The sequence below is a fragment of the Protopterus annectens genome, chromosome 16.part0 (genome assembly GCF_019279795.1).
Source record: "Protopterus annectens isolate FY-2018-M chromosome 16.part0, PAN1.0, whole genome shotgun sequence".
NCBI lineage: Eukaryota > Metazoa > Chordata > Ceratodontiformes > Protopteridae > Protopterus > Protopterus annectens.
Genome location: NC_056750.1, coordinates 799,450,788 through 799,472,094, shown reverse-complemented (window position 1 = coordinate 799,472,094; position 21,307 = coordinate 799,450,788).

Sequence of the window (21,307 nt, the reverse complement as noted above, 5' to 3'; positions counted from 1 at the left end):
AACATAAGGCTGTATATTTTGTTTTGGATTATCATAGGATCATAGGAAGTTACTAGGCTTTTGGCCCTGAGGTCCTTATAAGTCTAGCCAAGCATTTAGCCCATGTTTAGACAAGTCAGCACCCAATGCCACTGTCCAAAAGGGACATGGGTGGAATCCCAGGGATGTATTTTCTCTTTCTCAATCCAGTTATCCAGGTTGCGCTTAAAAGGGGTAAAGAGGTACTCTGTTTGACATGGAGAGGGAGTCTATTCCACAGATGAGAGAGTCTCTGAGACACAAATCTGTCCTGCCAACAAGAACCTATTGAGGTCATAGACCAAGTTGAGGCCATGCATGCTGGTTACTCATTTGGAGCTTGACTTGGGGATATGCAGTAGTCCCATCAAGGCAGGATCGCCGTTTATGTCAGACAGAGGTCACCTCTAAGGAGTCTCTATGAAATTGAGTAGAGGGATAGGGCTTTTAGCCTATCTGTACATGGTAGATTTTTGAGGCCCTGGATTCTCCTGATGAAGAACCACTGTGGTCTCTCTAGCTGCTGCATGTGCTTTGCGAGGTACATGCCGTATGGGGCATTGTACTCAATAATGGGCCTTATAAGGGAAGAATACAGGGATGTTATGACCTCCTTGTCCCTGGATGAGATACCTTTACTTATAAGGTGGGCCATGTAGAAAGCTTTTTTTACAATGGAAGCAACATGGTGGTCAAAAGTCAGGTTGCTCTCAACCTGGGTGCCCAAATCCCTCATGTCTGATTGTGTGCTTAGGACATTGTTATTAATGTGATAATTTGTGGGGACATCACTCTCTCCAAAGGGGAAGATGATGCATTTTTTGATATTCAGCTTGAGGCCATGTTTGGGTGAGACCCTCTTGGAGAATGTCCACATCACTAAGGAAACTGATGACAGCACCCAGCTTGCAGTCATAGCCATAGCCCATTGGTTTTGGCCTGCACCTCAGAAAAGTATATCCCAAATAACAGAGGCCCCAAGACCGAACCTTGGGCTATGCCACTCGTCACGAGTCTACTGCTTGAGGTGGCTTCCCCTATTCTGACTAGGTGGGTTCTATCAGTGAGCCATTTAGCTACCCATCTAGTAATATATGGATTGATGCCTAGTTGAGAGAGTTTATCCATTATGCCTGAGTGGGGAATAGTGTCAAAGGCTTTGTCCAGGTCAAGCTAGGTGGTGTGCACCGTCTTCCCCTCTTCCATGGCTTTGGTGACTGTCTGAAAGAAGTCAACCAAATTTAACAGACGTGACCTGCCCCCTTTATGAAGCCAAACTGTGTGGGATTAAGTGTTTGGGGGTTGCCAATGTCCTTGTTAATGAGGCCCATGATAATCCGTTCCATGGCTTTGCAGATCAGGCTAGTCAGGCTGATGGGTCTGTAATGTCCTGGATCAGTGGACACTCCACCTTTGTACAAAGGGATGAGAGTGGCTGTCCTCCACTCAGCTGGCACAAAGCCAGTACTCAGGCTTTGGTTGAATAGGGGACTTAATGGTGCTGCAAGTTCCTGTCTAAGTTCACGTAGAATGCAGCCTGGGATGCTACCAGGTCCCATGGAGGCTGTATTTTATGCCTTTGAGTGAGGAGTGATGACCTGTTCCCTAGATATAAGAGGAAGGAGGGAGGTACTAGAGATGTCCTGATTTACTGATGGGGGACAGAGGGGTGAAGTTTTTGCTGAATATGTCATCCAGCAAGTTTGCTATATCTACAGCATTTGTATATGTGGTGTCCTTGACCACCAGCTCTGAACAGATCTGGCCGCTTCCTTTGAGACTGCGCACATATGTGAAGAAGGCCTTATGATTGTCTCTATTAGATGTGGCCAGTTTGGACTAAGTTTGCTTTGGAGGATTTCACTAGTGTTCTTATTTGCTTGTTCAGACTAAGGAGAGATTGCTTCGAATTGGGCACCTGCTCCTTCTTGGTCCTGAACAACAATATTTTCCTTTTGTTTTAGAGTTAATTTATCACAGATATCCACCAGACAGGTTTACTCTTCCTTGCAGAGGATGATTTAGTCCTGTCAGGTATTCCTGATTCTATGCATCTATATAAATGCTTGTATAGGGCTTTTGTGTAGTTTTGGATACTGGTGTCAGTTCCTACAGAGGGGGAGGGGGCTGTGAAGCTGTTTTTACCATTCCTCAGGAGGCTGTAATCAGCTTTGAAGAAGTTTTTTTTGTTTGACCCTAGCTAGAGGGGAGGGTCGGGGAAGATGGCAACTTCAAAAGTGACTGCTTTATGGTTGGATCTTACCAAGGAGGATGATACTGCACTGATTTATTTATTTGCTTACTCATGTTGGCTAATACCAAGTCCAAGATATTATTACCTCTTCTGGGGGTATCGACTAGTTATTCCAAGGCATTTGCATTGACAAAACTGAGGAATCTCTGGGCAGTTGTGTTCTGGCATGAGTAGTTCTTCCAGTCTATGTTTGAGTAGTTAAGGTCAGCTGGAATCAGGGTTGAATCTTGATAGATTCGAAGGGTTCGTATAGGCGGATTGGGCATCGAGTCAGATTTGGGGGTGGGTAGCTAGCTATGATTTGTATAGGGGTCTTTGTCAATGATTAACTGCACCTGGAGTGTCTCCTGTGCGTCCTACTGTTTGATCAGTCTGGAGCTGTGTACATCTTTAATCTTGCTAGAAGCTCCATTGTGCCTGATTTGAGAGTGTTTTTTAAACAATCTGGAATTACAGAGCTGACATAAGTATATTTTTTGCACTTTAACTGTTCAGTGTTACTTAACAGGACTGTACTGTTATTTATTTAGTTGCTGGACTGAATTATTTACTTTTCTGTGTCTGCATGCATATATTTGCTGACCTCTGGTTGAATTTTGTTTCCTGCTCTTTGCCGAAATTTTCTATTTTTGTTCTAAGGCATTTGGCAGAGCAGTTTAGCTTGGACTAACTGGTTCCACATAGGGGGTCCTTTACAGCTCTCTCTGGCAGCAGGGGGTTTGTGGTGAACTCATTCCAATTATTTGGAGTATTCTAAGTTTTGAAATGGTGTGAGTAAAAGATATAGTTATGGTCAATGAAAGGGCACCCAGACTGGTGGCTGGGGGCATGTTTTGTATTTTTGAATTTTGTAGTATTTGTTAATTGTTTAGATTATGGAAAATAGTACTGCTAATCTTGGGACAGTTTAATTAAACCATTCGGTTGGCAATGCTTTAGGAAATTAAGGCTTAAATGATGATCTTAGACAATTTCTAATGTAGAGGAAAAAAGAGATTTCATAAAAGAAAGTGACAATAACCAGTCTTAAATGACTTAATGAAGAAAATACTGGGAAGGAGAATATCGAGGCGAGAGAAAGAAGGATGGAGTTAACACCAACAAAATACACGGAAGTGAAATTACTGATGAGGAAGATGATATGAAAATGACCCAAGTACAAAAAAGTAGGCATGCATTAGGCTGAGAGACACATGCACACAAGTAACTGTTCAACCAGTAACAACTAATGCACAAATGATAGCGCAGTGGTGCAGCAGTAGTGTTGTCGCCTCACAGCAAGAGGTTCTCCAGTTCGATTCTCAGCTGGGGTGCCTTCTGTGCAGAGTCTGCATGTCCTCCCTGGATTCCTGTGGGTTTCCTCCCACGTTACATAGACATGCATCTGGAGTGTTTCTCCCTGGGCCTCCACTGAAAATTGGCTTTGTTCCAAGTCGGACTTTCCTGGTTGACAAATGTTAAATAAAATAAATTAAGCAATTCACAGCTTTAATAACGGGATCAGGTAATATAATTCCTGACAACATACCTCAAGTTCTGATAATAGGTGATTTTATGTTAAGGGGCTTTATACATTTACTTCCCAGCATACCTATTAACTGCCCAGATTTTTGATTTATATTTTTTGGGCAGTTCCTCATAAAATCTGTGGTTTTCTGGAATATCACTGAGGGCTGAAGTCACTAAATAGTATTATACATTTCAGTTTCAGCCTTCTTACCCTTTAAAAAAATGCATGCTAACACAAATCCTGTTATTCCAGCAACTTTCTAAATTTATTACAGCAGTATTTCAAAACTGTCACTATTTTTGGGCCTTTGTCCCCCATTATTTTAGGCTTTGCCCAGATTTCTTGTGATAAGTAGTGAAGAGGTATGCTTCCCGGGATCAAGAGAGTTTATAATTGCTGCATGTCACAGAAGCTGTAAAATGAATGACATTAGTAAGGCACTAGAACACGAGCACAAAAATACATGACACTGTAACGCTGCCAATTTATTGTGATAGCTTCAAGAAATACAGAACATTATACCAATTACTATGAACAAGAGAGATTTGAATTATTTTTCTACCAGCTCCACAATCAATCAGTGTGTTAAAAGTGATAATTCCTAAGTCATGAGATATGAAGACTGCATTGCCGAAAATCCAGACTTAAATATTTTTAATCTGTGGTTGGAAAAAAGGGAGTATTCCAAGAAATGGCAAACTATAACCCTCTCAGAGTTGCTATATATAACTTAACAACTTAGTAAACCGGGTCACGAGATTTCAGTAGGAGCAATTAAAGATAAGAATGAAGTGAGGGAAAGTAAGCCTATGAGTCTTCTCACTTCCAAAGAGAAGGGATGAAGTACTATTCTGCAAATGTCCAGATTTAAAGCCTGTGAAAGTACAAACACTAGTTTAAATTAAAGAAATGGTTTAAAAATTAATGCTAGATTTTAAGAGACTTTAATGCTCTGTTTAAAATGGAAGTTGCACTCATCCAACTAGTCTAGATTATTATTGACCAAATAATATAACACCGAAGTAGAATGGACAATATTCTGAATATTGCATTGACACATAATGTAGCTGATATAATTTGCTATTGTATTGAACCAGAACTGTACAATTATGATCATATGTGACTAGTTAGGGAGGCTAAGATATAGTCTCACCGATTTTTGTTTATGATGTTAACATTTTGAAATAACTGCACTGCATTGTGAAACATAACTACTCTGTTTTTACTGTACATACAAGTGATAATCCTTACACAGGGCATCAGCCTGAGTGCAGTTTCTGCTAATTTTTTAAGGGAGAATGGAATGTGTCTGTGTGGCTTTTCTCACTAGAATACATGCATGCATACGGCATACTGTCAACATTTTTTAATCGTTTTAAGTTATTGATTATTATTCTGTACTGATAAGTAAAAAGTGAATTTTTGAAAGTATATAAATTTAAGTGATGAATCCATGCTCTTCCCTAATCAGCCCTGATAATATGGCAACTTGGCTTTTATTTTAAGCACTTACAGCTCTGGTGACTTCCGTGTCTTTTAGTTTGTTTTGCAGTAAGACTTATTTCTGCTTTATTTACAGTGGGCACACTGCTTTGTCCAATTAGTGTGCACATTTCTGAATAATATTTGGATTTCATTATAGAACACATACTAGGTATGAGCAATACATAAGAGGTGATAATGTGACAATGAAAAAAGCTCTATACATTGCAGTACATACCAGACAATAAATGGCATGAACTGAATTTGCAGGTCAGCTCAGCTGCATGACTGAGGGATAAAAATGTAGAAGTAACAAAGACAATAAGCTGGTACTGTAATCATACAATACCCCTCCAGCATTTTATTCACATCTCCAACACTCTCCTATCCAATTTTTTCCTTCCATGGTCTTTTATTGACATTTAATACCATCTCTGCATTGTAATTCTCTTTTGATATCTCCTAGCCCCAAACTTAGTGATTGGCATATTCTTTGTAGATCTTCTAGTCATACGTTATTCAATCATAGCCTTTCAGTTTGTTCCTGCTTAAGTATTTCTTATCTGTTTCAGGTTTTAACTCGTGCACACTCTCCCTCTATCCAGGTTTAGCAGAGTTCCCAGAACCCCACAGTGTTCTCTAATTTTCTTTCTATTCTCCACTCTTTCTATTCCATCACATCTCCAAGCTGCCTCTGCCTCACTTACTCTTATGCCATCAACAGCATCATTTTTTCCCATTTAAATAATATTACCAGTAGAATCATTGCTAGGTCACCAAGCACCCTGTGCATTCTCCAAACTGGCATCCCCTACAAAAGCTCTTTAGCTCTCCATTAACTCATTACAACTGAGTGATCCCTTCAGGTGTTTCTGCAGTTACCTCCTACTAAAGCCTCTAGGCATCAAATATTGTTTGTTCATATATGCGTTAATAATTCCAAAATCATGCTACATTAAGTGTATCGGAAGATTTCATCTTATAGCATGCACAGTGACAAATACAATTGTATTTATATTTGACCTCTAATACAGCTAAAGAGATATTGAATATTATTTATATACTGTTTATTTGTACTGTAATAATTTTCGTGTTTCTCTAAATATGCCAACATTCAGATAACTCAGACAGAACTGTGTAGTCTCATATGAAAGCTTACAGTTGTATGAACAAAAATCCTGCTGGCAGTATCAGTCTTGCTTGTATAGTTACTGAGTTATGAAACATTACAAAATGAATACTGACTGTTTTTATTGTGGCTTATAAAACCTAGTTTAAAGCATCAAACTGAATAAATGCTGCTAATGTAAAGATTAATTTATCCTGAATAGTTTGTCATTTACAGTTTTGTAGTAACACTTATAGTTCCAGAGATATGAATATTTGTTTGAACTGTAAGTTGATAATGTCATATGTTTAAAGGGTCAAGTCACACCCATTGGGAGTTAAAAGTACATACTCAAAAGAGCTGTAGTGGAGGGAATGAGCTAACTGTAGCAAGCAGCTTACTACAGATTAGCAGCAAAGGATGAGAACCACAGGTGCAAAATTCAGTAAAATACCGTTTATTGGTAAGTGCTTTCATCAGATTTAAAATCATCAAACGTCTTCAGACACCATTTTACATACATGCCCAGCCATTTATACCAGTGTCATAACTACCAGCATAACTACCAGCAGCCAATGACGTCAAGTAAACACCCCCACATGATTCATTTTCTGGATGAAAAGCCCTTAATGATGAGGTGTGCCACATAGAAGGATTTCTTGACTGTTGTGGCTATGTGGTTATCAAAGGTGATACCACTGTCCACCTGCATCCCTAAGTCCCTTATCACACTTTTGGTGTTTAATGTACTGCCACTTATGTGGTAATTCATAGGTACATGGTTTTTCCCAAACGGAATAACTATACATTTCTTGGCATTGAGCTTGAACCCATGGCTCTGGCACCAAGCATCTGTTTCTGTAAGGCCTTTTTGTAGAACAACCACATCATTTGGGGATTCAATAATGGCTCCCAGTTTGCAGTCATCTGCGAAATTTGTTAGCCAGAGTCCCTTAGTGCTGGCCTGTACTTCAGAGAAATAGATGCCAAACAAGAGTGGTGCCAGGACTGAACCCTGAGGTACTCCGCTTGTCACTTGTCTGGAGCTGGATTTTGAGTCGACTGCTTTTACGGTGTGGGTTCTGTCAGTAAGCCAGTTGGCAACCCATTGAATGATGTAAGGATTAATGCCCAGCTTAGTAAGTTTATCTATGATTCCAGAGTGGGGGATGGTATCAAAGGCCTTGGCAAGGTCCAGATAGGCTGTGTGGACCATCTTACCCTCATCCATGGCACTGGAGACTGATTTGAAGAAGTCAGTCAGGTTGAGGAGACAAGATTGGCCCTTTACGAAACCAAACTGGGTGGGGTCTAGTGTTTGAAGGTTGCCAATGTCGTTGTTTATAAGTTCCATGATAATACGTTCCATGGCTTTGCAGATCAGGCTCGTCAGTCTAATGGGACAGTCGTTCCCGGGATCCAAGGTGGATCCCCCCCTTGTGGAGTGGGATAACTGTAGCTGTGCGCCACTCATTGGGCACAAAGCCTGATGTGAGGCTATGATTAAACATGACACTTAGCTGAGTTGCCAGTTTAATTTGTAGTTCATGTAGTATACAGCCCGGGATGTCGTCCGGTCCCATGGATGCTGTATTCTTAGCTTTGGAGAGTAGATTTTACCTGTGTGGCCATGATTACGGGAATCTGGCAATCTTTTGGTATTGAGATGGGACCTTTAGGGGGTGACAGGGGGGTGAAGTTGGCACTGAATCAATCTGCCAGGATATTGGCAATATCCTTGGGATCAGTATATTTAATGCCATTTTGTTGTAGCTCAGAGCAGATCTGAGCATTGCCATTTAGACTCTTGACATAACTATACAATGCCTTGTGGTTGTCCCTGGAATCTTTGGCAATTTTATTTTCATAACTAGCTTTGGATGATTTTATTAGGGATCTCAGCTTCTTACTGAGGCAGGTATGGGAGTTGTTTTGCTTCCTGGGATTTTCCTCTTTTCTGCAACAGTTTCTTCCTTCTGTTGTATAGTTTGCTTATGGCAGAGACTGTCTTGGTTCTGTTTGGAATAGCATGATTCATGCATGAGTGGATGTGCTTGTACAGTGCCTTAGTGTAGGATTCAGCGGTCGAACTTTCAGTTCTCGTCTGCATGGGTATCATGAAGTTTGTCACTTCTGACTTGAGTAGCACGAAGTTGGCTTTGGAGAAGTTTTTATGGAGGTTTATGGAGGTTTCCCTACTGGTGGGTGGGGATGGGATGTGGATGTCAAGGGTGATTAGCTTATGGTCAGACCTGATCAATGAGGAGGTGACCACTGGAGTGGAGCATTGATCTCCCATGTTGGTAATGACCAGGTCTAAGATATTTGTATATTATGTATGTATGCTTTTTATACAAAGTAGGTGTGTAGGTATTTATATATATATATATATATATATATATATATATATATATACATATATGTGTGTGTATATATATATATATATATATATATATATATATATATATATATATATATGTGTGTGTGTGTGTGTGTGTGTGTATGTGTGTGTGTGTATATATATATATATATATATATATATATATATATATATATATATATATATATATATATATATATATATATATACATATATATATATATATATGACAGAAAGAGAGATAAAGAAAAACAGAGATAGAATAACCTGAATAGATATATATTTGTAATCAGTCAAAATAATGCCATTGATAATGTTGTAGTAGTATTAATTTTGAATGAATTTATGAAATTCAGTGTGGGAAAATTTGCTTTTCTAAATGTTATTCACATTATAGGTTCATAGGCTGGTACTAGGCTATCGGACCTAGGGCCTATACAAGCCTAGCCATAATAATTGCCTGGCTATTTCTTCCCACAATATTTACTTCCCTAGACCCCTCAGGGCGACTTTTCCTATCTCCCATCCAGTTGTCAAAGTTCCTTTTGAAGAAGGCCAAGGAGGCGCTCTGCTTGACATGTTTGGGCGGTCAATATAGACGATGGGCTAAGGTTGTGATGATGGACAATACTGACTGATTGTTATAGAGGCACCAGATTTCTTCAAGGATACCCAGTAAACCCTTTACTATACATGTTTTCTGGATTATTGAGAACTAAAGAAAAATGATGGCATTCTGTGAAAAATTATAGAGGGTAAAGAAATAATATAACTTTTGCAGATTATACATCACTATTGGCAAAGCATAAGCAATTGTATTAGTAGCAGAAACATGAAGTTTTGCATGAAGGAAAAGTGAGGTAGTGAATTTTCTTTTGCAAGTTAAAAAAGACAATACAAAGACTTTAGGATCTCTTTAAGTTGCAGAATATGTAAAAAAGGTGCTCAGGTACTTTGGCAGTGAGGTATTTCTCTGCGGTACAGTTGGTTGGAGACACATGACTGAAGTGACATTCAGGCACAGAGACATATGGCTGTTGTTAATTCCCTGTGGACAAAGAGAAGCAAACTGTGCTGTGCCAAACGCTTTAATAACCAGGTGCGGGGGGGGGGGGGTCAGAATAAGTAATGAGTACTGTGCTTAGTATACAGTACATGCTTACGTAACTACAACATGCAGAATTGTGCTGTAGCATGGAGGAAATCCTTCATGCTACTGTAGTCACATGTATGCTCCCGTATACATTTTAGGTAATGTTCCCTAAACCCTGGGACGGGGGCAGTGGTCCACATTCACCAATTATAAAGGTACTGTCCCATGTGAGTTGCATTTTTACTGTCACTGACATGCCCAATGGTCAGCCTGCTGCTGATGCCTGCCATACTGCCTGTTGTCCCATGTTGCCTTGGGGGCCATAGTAATTAATTTCCCCCTGTGCATTTGGCTATTGAATTTGTGGTTATGGCACCGCATTCATCTCTTTGCCCAGAGGGAAATTGTAACAGCAATATTTCTTAAGCTGAACGGCACTTCAGCCATGTATCCCCAAACAAATGCACCACAGGGAAATGTCACACTGCCTAGGCCCCTGAACCCATCTCCATTGCTAGATTGCTGGTGAAGGGATTAAGGCACCTTTATGGTTGCCTGCATGATGGCCATCTCACCCTGATCCTGCATGAAATTCCCTGGTAATTGGAGGGAGACGATGTGTAGCAGACAAGGAGGCAAAAATAACCCAGGAACATATGTTGGACACTTACAAGGTGAAAGGGTCACACTAGAGTTGTTATTCTTCTTGCTCTGATTATGTCATATTCTTAAGGCACGTGTGTATGGACTGTATAAAACTGTAGTGAAAAGAAAGAGGAATTCAAAAAGTGTAGAACATGAGCATAAGCCAAGGGAAGTTCACTTTAGCAAGGTAAGAGTATGGTGTGGTAGATATGAAACGTGCTGCCTATAAGTTGATGTAGTACATCAGATTACCTACATCATCATTTTAACAGCTGCTTTATTTTTTACGGGTTAAAGTACCGGCCATTGTTTTATAGTGAAATGTATTTATTTATTTGCATTTGTTTACCAGGATAGTCCACTAGGCCAAGGTGAGCCCATTTTCAGTGGAAGCCGAGGGAGAAAAGCTCCATAGTATGACTGATATATAGTACATATATAGAATCATATGGCACAACATCATACATGTACTATAAAGCAATACATTGCATATGAGCAGTATAGTACATATTCAATACAGTAACATACAGTGGAGAGTAATAAACAGTCCTGTCAGAACAACACACAATAGGTCAATAAAACACCAGTCCTTAGACTCATGACAATACATTTAGCAGAAATGCTAAACTTTTATATCAGAACTGACTTCAGCTTTCTCATAAACCACTTTACATCATGGTAAACATGCTTAATAAATTAACAAACAAAAGGCTGGTACATTGGTAGAGCAGTTTGCATTGCACCTCTCCACTCTTGATAACCTAGTTGAATTCTTGAATGTGGTGCCTTTTAGTCTGTATGTCTAACCCCCCCCCCCCCCACAGTCCTGAACAGAATAAAGTGGGTATACAAAATGGATGAAAAGATGGATGGGTTGGGTGGATGGAAATAAAAAAAAAATACAAAAACAAAGTGCTCAGCAGTTTAGAAACCATCACAGTGAGCCTATTAAGCCACTCATTTTTTAAATAGAATAAAGTCTTGAAAATACAGTTAGTAATATGACTACCCAGCTCAGGAGAAGATAAAATTTTATTAAATGTATTACTTTTATGAAAAGGTGATTGCTAGTTGCCTAATGTGGTTCAGAACAAAGATTTTTTCCAGTATGACTTCCACATCAGACATTACATTTCTCTCTCTTGGCATAATTAAATGCTAACTTGTTTAGCATAAAAGGCAGACCTAATTATTAGAAAGTACATTATTTAGAGAAATGCATTAAGTTTAATATTCTGTATTGAGCATTCTGCCTGATGTTCAGTAAGGAGCAAATCAATAATTACTGTAGAATATTAATATTATTATGTTTTGCCTACCAGCTCCAAGGTCAATGCTGTTTGTTTTCCCTTTTAGCAAGGATGCACGTTTCTCTAGGCATCACACAGTGTTTCTATTATATGCATCTGTGTTTTGTTTCATTTATTGTGTAATGTTTTCGGGTTAAGCCTACATACTGAAAAATATCCGATTATATATGCATCTGCTGATTAGCAGCCCAGACAGATGTAATGAGTATCCAGTTAACACCTTCCCTTATGAAGTGTGCTTTGTGACCCCTGTTGTGTGAATGACTATAGGAATTGGTTTGTGGGGCAATCACTTTATTTGATATCTGAACTGCTATATGGCTTTCAAAAAGGAGGAATTCTCATTTACCACAGACCACTGTGCAATAGTGTCTTTCAGGTACTAAAACTAGGATGACGTAGATATATTTAACAGCATAACATCAGACAAAAGACAAATACGACTGGTTATCTTGGGTAAAGAAAGTATGTGAAATACAGTTATTTAACTTATGCCAAACTGTGTGTTGTTCCATGACTACAAAATGAAGCTTTAAAAGGAAACGGATTAAGTGAAAGCAAATGACAGCTGCTAGTCTGAAGCAACATGGCAGTATTTTTAGTACTGCATTTGGAAAATTCCAGACTTAACCCTTAATAAAGTAGATCCTAAGAAAACAGGAATGTTCATTGACTGACATATAGCAGCATCTTGTTTTACAAACACACACATATATAACTATATTTAAAATAAGAATAACACTTATCCCTCCTAGTGTGTAATGGAAATTTCTGGATGACAAATGGAAAGCATTCTTAATGAATGGTATACTTTTCTAATGGACACTGTAATGACTGTATAAATGTAATGTGTGTAGTATAAAGTACATATTACAAAAGATGCATGTGCTAATGAAAACTTTGTTTTTCCTTGGACTTTTTTAATTTGTAACCATAGTTTTTCCTCATTCTTAGCCATTAAGTTATTTGTCTCGCTACAATAAAACAAGTATTTAAGACACATATCTACTGATTGTGTGCTAATTTACTAATTACTTAAAATTTGCTTGGAATGAGTGTAGTATACCAAGTAGTGACACTGTCTCTAAAATGTGTTTGTATCATTCAGTAAAACTAGATCCACTTTTTCCTGTGCAGAACACTGGTGGTTGTAAATGCTCTGGCAGAAACCTAGATAAATCACACCACCACAAAATAACACTATGTGCAAAATATTACAATTAATTAATTCTGAAGAGAATCTAAGAAATACAATCCAAATAATAGATTCACAGACCCCAGCAGTTCATTTTTAGCTGTGGCTTAATGACATGTGAGTTTAGATTTTAAACTCATACCCTGTAATTCAGAAAGGCTTACCATGATATAGAAGGAATGTTTTCCTGTTGCAGTAAGCCTGCCCTTTTCAGAGACTCATCTCCTAAAATGATTTTCCCCTAGTGGGATCCATAGCACAGAGACTAGTTGCACTGGGAAAGTCGCATGTAAATGCTGCAGTCTGGGGAAGTGGCTATTGGAATAGTAGCCTTATGGGTAAGTATATCAGAGCTATTGGGAGTGTGTGGCAATGCAGTGGTACATGTCTTCAGGAGCTGAATGGATGTGTGTGTGTGTATGCATGTGTCTGTGTTTCTGGGTGGTGCACTAGGATGCCAACTCTGTATGTGTGTGCTGTAATGAGAATGGTGGGGAAGTGTTTCAGTAGGTGTGACAGACTGGGCTTATGGGGAATTTGTGTGTGTGTGTGTCTGTGTGTGTGTGTATTTTCTGGGGGTATCTGTGCTATGATGATGTGTACGGTGGTATAGAAAATACTACCGCAGTCAGGTCTGACAGAGCATTGCTCGACTGTGACACACAGTAATGAGTGAATAATAAGGCAACTGATGAACCCATACAGGACAATTAGCACAGGCAGATAGAATCTCTCTGAATCCTAGTTATAATATTTGGAGCCAAATGGACACAGATCTTGTAAGGAGGTACCTTTATAAAATATTTCAAAATACTCTGAGCAATTTAAACTCGGGTTTCTTTATAGATATTTTTATTTATACACTACAGTTTTTCATGTCTGTGTTTGTAGGTTTTGGTTTGAAGCATATTTTTCTAAAAAATGCTGCCAACGCATCATCAATCCTGTACCATCCTGCATTCTGTTTGCAATTCCACAAATTTCAGTCATTTCAAAACCAAAATGATAACACATCTCGTTAACAGGGCCTGCTTTTCCACTCACTTTTCACTGCCTAGTGCACAGACTTCCGTCTGGTTTGGGATCGGCTGATTTTGCATCTGACAAGCAGATAGCGTAGACGATTAAGGCAATGAGCCAATAAGCTGCTTCCTGTAACCAAGAGTACAGGGTTCATTTTTCCCCCTTACGTTTTCTTACTGTTTGACTCTGAGCAAGTCACCTGACTAAACTATGCTCCTAGGATTCCCCTGAAAAATACATCTTGTGTCTTTTGGGCTTACCTGGTTAGTACATGTGCAAAAAAAAAGTTACAAAACAAACAAAAAATTGAGCACCCGCCAAACTTCATTCAGATATTCAGTTTTAGATGCCATGGCTATCACATTGGCATTCATAAACAATTCAACTGCTAATGAAGCTGAAAATACAAGATTTGACACTCCCCAGTAGTGCAATGTTGATCCAGGTTCCTCAGTCTCCTCTCTGGCCCTAGACATGGGTCAAGAACAGATGAGAAGATGCTTAGGCAAGTCTCAGATCCAGTGATAAAGGAGCGGTACTGAAAGCACCTGATGGACAACTGTAAGTAGACAAAAATAACTGCAAAAAAGTGAATAGCACTTGAGCAAAGGCTACGAAGTTTGCAGATATTCTGAAATGCTTAAATAATCTCACAAATAAATATGATAAAGGAAACTCAATTATGACAAATTTAGCAAAAATATTATAGCAGGGTTCCAGTGAGAAGAAAAATTGTTCCTAAAGCAAAATGTCTATGATATCACCAGGAGTAACAGAGTGTTCTCAGCTTCTACCACCTGCAACCATTTCTCCTTAATAATAACCACTTCCAACCATTTCTCCTTAAATATAACCCCTTCCAACTATTTTCCAACCATTTCTCCTTATTAATAACCACTTCCAACCATTTCTCCTTAAAAATAACCCCTTCCAATTATTTTTCCTTAATAACAACTTCCAACCATTTCTCCATAAAAAATGACGACGCCCAACCATTTCCCCTTAAAAATAACTACTTCCAACCATTTCTCCCAAATAATAGCAAGTCTTTCAGGACTATCATTCTATAGATCAAATGATCTGACACTGTACTGAACAGTAGACTGTACAGTTCTACAGAGGACTTAAATCATGTTCTTTCCATAATTTTTGGCAACTGAATGATTGTACAGTGTCATTTCATTTCCTCCTATTATATATGTGAAACTCACTTGCATTCTTATACCAACCTCCAAGAGAATGTTGAAAACAAAAATAGAAATTGTACGATGTTAGAGTACAGGTGATACCCAGTGATTAAAGAAACAAATTACTGGTATTCACCACCCTAGTTTGAAGTAAAAGTCGGTGTGCATCTACCAAAGTCAGATAACCTAATCTGTAGCCCATCGATTTCTAAAGAGCATGCCATGTCACTCAAGGGAGAGCATTTAATCAGTTTATATCTGACTGATATGGCACACCATTAAACATAATGCAACATTTCACAGCCCTTCACTCTAACTAGAACAAATATTTAGTTGCAAAATGTGAACTATTCAAAAAGTTTTCAGGAAATATTTGAATTGTTTTCTGATCTGTGCACCTGAACTTTTTTTAATAAGGTTTAAGTACAAGTTTGTGTGATTTATTAGGATAGCTTTTCTTCTGAATTAGATGTTTTCCATCCATGTTTGTAATTATTCTGACCAACATTAATTGATCAAGGAGCTATACGAAGTGTTCTGAAAGGTGTAATTTCTTCATCATAGTCCGACCATATTCCCTTCATCATAACTGACTGTAGACATTGGCAGCTATCAAAGGACATTTGTTTCTTTGGAATCATGTTGATCTCAGAGGGAACAGTTTACCCTGGATTGAGATTAGCAGTCAGAGGAGAGAGTCAAGGGCCTAATTAACTCTGGTTTCATTTATCACCTTCTCCCAGTTTATTATCTCAGGCTGCATTAACAGACTACTTCCTTGTCTCTTGGTGAAGGGTCCTCCCAAGACATAGATTGGACAGACTTTCTGATGGTTTAAAGACCATTAAGCTACTACTGAGAAATGATCAGTCAGGGAGTTTGGTAGCACTTCTGAGTCACAACTGTGGTCTGTATATGAATGTCATGTCTAAGCGACACTCACTGTTGTTAGTGTTCTGCCTTGTGGTGTCACTGATGGCTTTGATTGTTTAAGGTTATGATTCTCTCTAGCTTATTATTCTTATTTCTGCACCACTTTAAGTTGCAGTAACCCAAAAGGGTAAAGGTATATGTCGAAAATTCATGGTAGGTATTGAAGCTTGCATCTTAAAGCTGCACAGCCAAGGAGGGGGAGATAGCGACAGACTACTGTGAACCACTATAATAAAGCAACTGGAAAAGCCACCTTTGATTACTTGGACTATCTAGCTTGATTATCTGTCTTCAACTAATGTGCTCTTCTTCACAACCATAGTTTGAAACTGACCCACATCCATTTGCATTGATTTATCTACAAAAATGTTATATTAATGACATAATAGGATAACCAGCAGAACATGTGTGACTGTCGTCGGCATTGTTTTGAAATGTTTAGTATTAGTACTTACAATGGGCAAAGACAGGTGACTTGAAGTGACCTAGTAAGCACAGGGTATAAACAGGTGCACATAAGAAAGAATGCAACATGATGCTGCAGTGGCCGAGTGGTTGAAGGCAAACCAAAAAAAAAAAAAAAAAAACGGCAGAGCTTTAACAAGAAAGTCAGCTGCCACATGTGCATTAATCACCATGCATGACACTGAGGAATATGCAAGGGTACAAAAAGCTTTAGGAGGAGTAAAATGGACCAGGGGAATGTTCCTAGCAAGTACAACACAGAGTATGCAGGCCATACGTAATGTCTGTGTAATGACGCAACACATTATATACTGGAACTTTCCTAAAGAGCTATGCATCCTTTGTTCACTTATACCAGGCTTGTAATACATGAGATCTGCACCAGAGTGTGACAGAAAATATAAAGGGTGACATAAAGGAACAAAACATGCCCAGTAGACACCAAGACGGTAGGAGAAAAGTGCCTTTGGAACTTTATGAATGCCATTTCATAGTGCGCAGCATTTAAGCTGCTGAGAAAGTACTTGATGCACTGCTTCGGCATGTGAGCAGATGTGATTATTAGCTGTAATATGTTTAAATGAATGCGTGATACAAAATTTAACACAGCAGTATAACATACTTAATTGTAAATTAATTAAAATCATGTCCATTCAGCTAACATGCTGGTGCTTCCTTAAGCATCAGAGCCTGAGGTACTATTTTTCATGTGCTGTTACTTACTCCTTATAGAGTCATTTTGCCTGTGATTGATTATGTAGTAATTTTTTCAGTTGTTTACAATCACAGTCTCATGTTGAAGAAGGAGACAACGTCTTACCCTCTTTTTCTAATCAGTGTCTCCCCAAAGTATGTCAGCCATACAAGGAAAATAATAAAGAAGGGGTATGGGACTGCAGATGTGCTTGTTCCCCTAAAAAAATTCTTACTGTTTTTGTTTCATCTACTCATGAACTTTGGAATATTGAGTATGTGTCTGAGAATGTCTACTCAAGTTGTCGGTTTCAACTTAAAACTAACAGAGCTTTGTGAATTCAGTTGTACAGGTTTCAGTGGAATATTTCCTTTCCATGAATATATAGGTGACATTCCATAATCAGTGCTGCATACATGCTGCGAGTAAATTGCATCCTGAGTTATACTATAATTTATTCATCATGCATTCTTACAGGCAGTAGAGCACCCCAGAAGACTGACATCCTTGGAGGGCAATGACTGGGTAATGATAGATAGCTACTCAAAGTGCTACCCACATAATAACCACTGGCTGAGACAGGATTACTCAGTTTGACCAATGCCACCACATAGGCTTCTATGGAGACAACAGTTGTTAAGAACATGTGTTTTAGACTTTCTTACCACTCAAGTAGGGAAGTCCAGTATCAGCTTGAGAATTTCTACAAGATATTTGTGACATGAATACATACTGCCCAATAGTGCTTCTAGAGCTTCCACAGACAGAGACCCCTAAGCAAGAGAAGTGACCAGAGTGCATAGGAACATGTTATGACTAACATATGTGTGTATACATGTACTGCTATGTTGGAATATCCACCTCTAGACTGTCATACAGTGTGTGTGTGTGTGTGTGTGTGTGTGTGTGTGTGTGTGTGTGTGTGTGTGTGTGTGTGTGTGTGTGTGTGTGTGTGTGTGTATGTGTGTGTGTGTCTGTCTGCGAGCTTGTTTCCATTTGTGTGTGTTACCACAAATGTGTACATGTGTGTGTATGTGTGTGTGTGTGTGTGTGTGTGTGTGTGTGTGTGTGTGTGTGTGTGTGTCTGTCTGCGAGCGTGTTTCCATTTGTGTGTGTTACCACAAATGTGTACATGCATATGTATATGTGTGTGTGTGTGTGTGTGTGTGTCTCTCTCCCTGAATTAAGGATGTGTAACCCTTAGCTAATGCTACTCTAATGCACAGATCCACTTAATATAAGGGGATGTGGCAAACATAAGCTCTAACTTAATGTTCCCAGGACTGCCAGTGTAGCCCACCATAGTTCATACCTAGTGCTATTATGCGCATCCATATGTCGGGGATATAGTTACATACAAGAAAGTAGTTGCCTCGGACTCCAGAAGCAAAGAAACATGCAAGTAGTAATACCCAGCAGAACAGCCAGCACTAAGTGATACCATGCTGCCAAGAAGTGTTCTGAGGACTAATGCTGCAGGCAGAGAGCCTCACCAGCTCTGGATGGACAGTATTGTCCATGCCACCTATTTTACTTTATTCAGGCTTTTAGGAGAGATGTAGCCCATCCTGAAAGCAATGGGCATAAGACATGCAACCAATGCTGGAAGAGATGCCAGTCTATCTCAGGATGGGAACACTTGCATGCTCTTACAGACGGTTTAAAAGATTCTCAGTTTACCTATCAATATTGCTTTGGAATGTGGCATGAACCCAGAGAACCCTGAAGAAACCCTTGTGAACACAAGAAGGCATACATACAGATATATGGCTAAACAATGAACCACGAAAAATCACAATGTAAGTAAATTACTTAAATTAGCAATACACAAGGTCAACTTCAGCATTAATATAAAATCAGAAATGTTTTTATAGGTGTCTCGCTGCAACCTCACATATCCAACATAAGAATTCTGAGATCTTTGGGTAATATGAAACTTCCTTTTTCCCCACATTTCCAAAATCTTGTGGAATAAAGTGCATAGTCAGAAATATATCCCTATACAGTTTCTAGAAGGTTACTGGTAATGGTAGTACACTTAAATAGTCCTGAAAGTTTTCTTTTTGCAAGCTTATATGGTCCAGGGACTAGTGGAACAATGCATGTGTCCTTGTTATACACTGCAGTCCTTGTCTGCCTATAAAGCAATGTCTGTGTAACTGTGTGGGAGGATTTGACATAATGGTTAAGATGTTTACCTCACATATATAAATTACAGGGTTTGATTCTGATCTCTGGTTATTGGCTAGGCTTGTAATAGTTTCCGGAGTAATAGCCTAGTGTTTACGTATGAACCTATTTGTAAACCAAGAGGCCTAATTAGACTGGCCTTCAGTCATGTGACTCTGGCCTAGGAAATATAGTTCATCTGTAGCGTGCCTCTCTTACATACAAAATACCATCCTTCTGCAAAATTTAGTACAGTGTATTTCTTTCATGACTGTGTCATGTGGGAAGGTCCCGCTACTTGAACTGGGTTATCAATGTACATATGGTCTTGCACTTGTCTTAGTCATGTCTCATATTGTCCTCAATGACTTAATATCTTTCCTGCCTATTAGCCAGTAGAACTGGTGCGGAGGGATAAAGCTGACTATGAATCAGACAACCTGAGATTAATTACTGCTTCAGCTGCTTATTGGATCTGGCATGAAAACCAAATGAACTGCAGTTTGTGCAAAAATAATTGGTACAGAATGTGCAGCTGCATTGTATTTACTAGGGGAAGAGGAAAGCACATTACAGGAAGCTGCTGGATGAGTGCCCAGATGTGATATCATATTGTGGAGAAGTGTGCGGTACATGGCGCAGGATACTTTGGGCAGAATTCCTCTGTCATTTCTTAGAATATGTAGTTAAACTGGATTTGTTACAACACTGTTAGGGAATTAACAAAAGGGGAATCAACACAATCAAAGGTCTTAATATTAGAACACGTATTGCACCACGGCCCTTTTATTTCATCAGCATTCAAATGAGTGATATTATGAATGAGTTTTGCTCACTTGAAAGATGATGAAACAAAAGTCTCTGTTGTAATAGCTGTTCTAATGGAAATACCCTTGACTGTTTTGACTCCCTTACTGTTTTAAAATGTAAGCTATTTTTTTTAAATACGATGTGCGATGTAAGCTTAGCTACTAAGTGCTGAGTTGACCAGTTAATAATAATATTTTTTTTCCTCAGTGAGATAAGCAGCAATAACAAAATAAAATCTGCCTAAGAAACAACTGGTAAAACACCCCAAAAAGTTGGCCTTGTGCTAATAAACACTAGAACTTCCCCAAAATTATGTTTTATAATTTTACAGACTTGTCTTTGCATTGATTTGATTCTACTTAGTCAATTAATTTAGTTTATGGTTATTCAGGAACTACAGCCTATCCTAGTATGGAACAGGCAGAGAAACTAATCCTGGATGGAGCACCAGCCCATTGTAATGTACACTCGCTTAGTCACGTATCTCACACACACACACATAAACATATACACACCCTATGGGGTATTTGGAGGATAAACAAATTCAGCTACAGAACATCAGTGGGATGTGGGAAGAAATTGTAGGAGTCTGTAAACCCACATAGAAATAGGGAGGACATGCAGACTCCACACAGATGGCACTTCCCCCAATAATTAAACAGGAAAACCAAGCAATATGAAGTAACAGTGCTGTTACTCCGCAGTCCTGTTGTACATTAACTTCAGACATTCCAATTTACACTTTAGCAAGGAAAGACAACTAAGATTTAAACTGAAGTCTATATCCTATTCCTGTCCCTTCCCTAGCAGGGGATACAAACCGTACCTTTATAGTTTGTATTTTCTTCTGCATATAAGGTTTACACCATTGGTTATGGCCAAACACATCAATTGTTTTATAATTATAATTTTGAAATTCGTTCATGAGCTGTAATTATGAAGACTCTACAAACGGATAAGCTGGACCTTGCAAGCATCCTTCTTATTTATTTTTTCTTGTAAAAATATGTGAAGGTGACAAAACAGCAATG